The sequence below is a fragment of the Aotus nancymaae genome, unplaced genomic scaffold (genome assembly GCF_030222135.1).
Source record: "Aotus nancymaae isolate 86718 unplaced genomic scaffold, 86718_ANA_hifiasm-v0.15.2.pri h1tg000057l, whole genome shotgun sequence".
NCBI lineage: Eukaryota > Metazoa > Chordata > Mammalia > Primates > Aotidae > Aotus > Aotus nancymaae.
The window spans coordinates 52,399,396-52,403,586 of NW_026988471.1; the positions used below are offsets into that span (position 1 = coordinate 52,399,396).

A 4,191-nucleotide genomic window follows, 5' to 3' on the forward strand; every position below is an offset into this window, starting at 1 on the left:
AAGGTGTTTTGATTGGGCACTCCAATTCCTAGCGGGGAGTACAGCAAGTCTTCCTTTCTCATTGTGGCAGAGTGAAGCTTAGGAATGTGAATTAGTGCTCTGCAACACAGGAAGAGGGCAAGTTGAACTCCACCGTAGGATAAGGGCAAACAGCTATCCATTGGTGGTCATTAAAATAAAATAAAGCTTCTCAGCTTGCAGAGTCATATTTTATGTGGATTTTTCATTTTCAAGATTGTCATTTGTTTCCCGGAATGGTGTTCTACGTTTGGCACCTGGTATCTTGGGTGGAAGTTCCCAAGTCTAACCAGAATCACAGGAGTAGGGGCATGTGAGGTGTGGCAGCTGGGGCAAAAGGGGTAAGGACCACTGAGTCATCATCCCAAGGGTGGGACTTGGAAAGGAGTACCTACGTCCCCAAAAGATTTATACTGCTATGCTCACATAGCTCCATTCCTCACAGCCCCAAACTGAAAACATATCAACTTTTCAACAACAGGATAACAGGTAAACAAACCGGGAATCAAACAAAATAACTCACAGCAATAAAAAGAACAAATCACTGACACTTGCAAAAATATGGATGAATTTTGAAGGCATCATCATGAACATAAGTCACACTTAAAACAGTGAAAACTGAATGATCCCATTCTTACAAATTTCAAGTAAAGGCAAAATTAATCTATGGTGATAGAAATCAGAAGAGAGGTAACTTTTGAATACAAAGGGGTTTTCACTATAAACGGACATGGGAGAACTTTCTGGAGTGATAATTATATAAATATTTATGCAAAAATTCATCAAACTATATTTCAGATCAGTGCATTTTCCTGTGCATAAATTACCTTGTTTTAAATTTACTTTTAAAAAGAAATATTATTTAATAAGATAAGAACAATCTGTACTTTAAAGGTTTGGTAGCTCCTTTCCACTACACTAAAAAAATGTTTGTCAACCCACATACACATGCATGCTCATTCCCCACCCTCCTACTTGACATAATGTTGAATACTGAATTAGTCTCAGATAACTTACACTTTCATAAAAGAAGCTCTTCATTCTGAAATCTATGCAATTCACTAAATTGTACTGTTCACACTGCTTTCATCATGTTAAAATTCTCAACAGATATTTCATTATTTCTTACCAGGCCTTGTAATAAAAACAAGTGTTGGTGTGTAATCAAATGCAAACCAGCTCTACCCAAGAAAATCATAACCTCACTTTTAACTCTTTGGTAAATTATTGAATAGATGTCATGTTTTCAATTACTTTTAAGTTTTGAGAGTTACTTACACAAATGTTTTCATGTATGGCTTTTCTCATTGTAATTCCTTGAGTCCCCTTGAATTACAGGTCAAGTGTTTTTAGCTTTTATTGTTTAAAAAAATTGAATAAACTCAAATTGCAAGTTGGTTGTGCAACCAATCACCACAATGGTTTCATTTTACACACAGTATGACACCACTGGTATTTATGGGGCATCATGGCCTCTACCCATCCCATTGACTGCTGCTCTGTGTTCCAGTGAGCCTCACCTCCTGTGTCTTCACTTCTCCCCTCCCACCCTAGCTGTCAATCACAAGGAAAGTTCCTCTGACCTCCCCAGATCTTTCACGTGTTTCTTAAGGAGCTGCCTTGTGGATCAAATCTTTCCATTCCCCTCCTCTTTCTCTGCTGTTCTCTCCACCAATGCTGTTTGATTACAATTTCACAGCTTTAAAAAAGAATAAGGTGGCAATTACATCATTTCCAATAAATATTTTTCTCCCACATCTTGTTACCTGAGGAGCAGGTCAGCTGAAAATACGCATTTTCCATTTGTAAGGGGTCAGTGCTGCATATGCTGTAATTTAGTTTATGTCTGGTTTGCAACACACTCCTGCGGTTCCAAACAAAACCCCCCAACAGACTAACAAGTGCTTTTATGAAATAAACAGGAAAGAATATAACCTAGCAAACCTTCCAGGGCCCACTAGTTTTCAAATATGTGATTTTACTTCAGTGACAAATGTAGCCAAATATTACATAAGGAATTGAAACATTTAAGCGCTCTTATTTATTACACCTCATCTCCACAGATCAGAACTCATATGTATCTTCAGGTCTTCTCTTAAGATTCTGAGACTCCCAGAATCACAAACCTATAACTTCAACACAGCTGGAGCTTGCTTGCTGTTCTGGTTTTATATTCCTAGGTTTCCTTAATTCTCATGACTCTAAGAGGACCGCTTACTCACATCTGTTCAAGGAGAAACCAAATGCCTTGTGCCTTTCCTACCAGCCAAAGCATCTGGTAGAGTTTTCAGACATGGTTTTCAGAAGCAAAATGCATAGTGTACTGGAGATACATCTAACACTTCCATCATTTTAGATACAGAAGTGGTGTCAATGAAGAGTGAAGAAAAAAAAGTTTGTGAACTTGCCAGCCTATCAACTCTCAACAAATTAGAAGATGCCACTCACCTAAACCCTACTGTGGTCTAATGGCCAGTTACTTGAACTGATGGCTCCTTTGCTTATCAAAATAGCATCTGTCAATCCTGGCAAAGTGAGGAATTGCATCTGAGTGTCCTCTTTACACTAATTTATTAGGGTCTTAAATTCTTTGTGATGGATTAAGAGTCCTGGGGAGCACAAACAAGCCGTTAGATTGAGAGCAAAATTTTTCCACACTATAATGATTCACTAATGTGTTGACTGCTACCACACATTAATCAATTAGGGAGCTTCAAGAGTAGAAAATCTGAACTAATTTTAATTTGCTTTTTCCTCTTTTCACATTGAGATCACTTACATACAATAAAATGCATAGGCTTTGAGTGTATATTTGATGAATTTTGACAAATGTATATATCCATATAACCATAATGCTGGTCAAGACAGAAAACATTTCCATCAGCCCTAAATGCTCCCGTGTGTCCCTTCCAGTCAACTCGCCACCACCACCCAGAGGCAATCACTGTGCTAATCCCCAGTACCATACAGTAGGTTTGCCTGTTCTAAAGCTTCATGTAAATGGAAACATACAGTTTGCACTCTTTTGTATCTGACTTCTTTCACTTGACGTAATGTTTTCAAGATTCACCCATGCTGTGCTTATCCATATTTTATTTGTTCATTATACGGATATACCACAGTTTCTTTATGTTAAAAATTAAAAGAATGCTTTACGAGTTTGCATGTCATGCTTGTGCAGCAGCCGTGCTAACCTTCTCTGTATCCCTCCAATTTTAGCATATGTGCCGCTGAAGCCAGCACTATCATAATTTGTGTTCTACCCTCTTGGAATGGGCACTTGGGTTTTTTCCAGCTTGAGGCTACGATAAATACAAGTCTTCAGGTGAACATATGCTTCTTTTCTCATAGGTAGACACCTAGGATTGGACTTGCTGAGTCTTAGGGTAGTCCTAGGGTTTAACTTTATAAGAGATTACTTGGCCAGGCATGGTAGCTCACATCTGTAATCCCAGCACTTTGGGAGGCTGAGGCGAGCAGATCGCTTGAGCCCAGGAATTTAAGACCAGCCTAGGAAACAAGGCAAAACCCTGTCTCTACAAAAAATACAAAAATTAGCCGGAGTGGTGTCATGGGCCTGTAATCCCAGCTACTCAGCAGACTGAGGCAGGGAGATCATTTGAGCCCAGGAGGCAGAGGTTGAAGTGAGCCAAAACCGTACCACTAAACTCCAGCCCAGATGATGGGGCCAGACCTTGTCTAAAAAAAAGAAAAAAGAAGAAATTGCTGAACTATTTTTTTACACAAACACTTCCATCTCCACTGATGCCCACACGCCAGCCCCAGTCACAGGCCCACTCTTAAAAAGATAATCCAAAATATAAGATTTTGTTTTTCTTTTATTTCTTTCTGCTCTGACAGGTAACGTCTGTTGTCATTGACGGTTTTAAGAATTCAATACCAACCACTGAAGGTGTATGGATGTCCTTGCTTAAAGAAAGTAAAAAAGGCCAGGCATGGAGGCTTATCCCTATAATCCTAGCCGTTTGGAAGGCTGAGGAGGGTGGATCACCTGAACACCTAACCTCAGGTGATCCAGGTCAGGTGTTCGAGACCAGCCTGACCAATATGATGAAACCCCATCTCTACTTAAAATACAAAAAATTAGCCAGGCATGGTGGTGGGTGCCTGTAATCCCAGCTACTTGGGAGACTGAGGCAGGAGAATCGCTTG

At 39.6% G+C, this 4,191-nt stretch overlaps 1 non-coding gene across 1 annotated transcript; it reads right to left on the minus strand.

Annotated features, from left to right (window-relative positions):
• Positions 1-3,154: 3,154 nt before the first annotated feature.
• LOC135269781 (U6 spliceosomal RNA) lies at positions 3,155-3,261 on the minus strand. Its single transcript, XR_010338039.1, has one exon. It is a non-coding gene; the product is annotated as a U6 spliceosomal RNA (small nuclear RNA).
• Between the last annotated feature and the right edge of the window lie 930 nt (positions 3,262-4,191).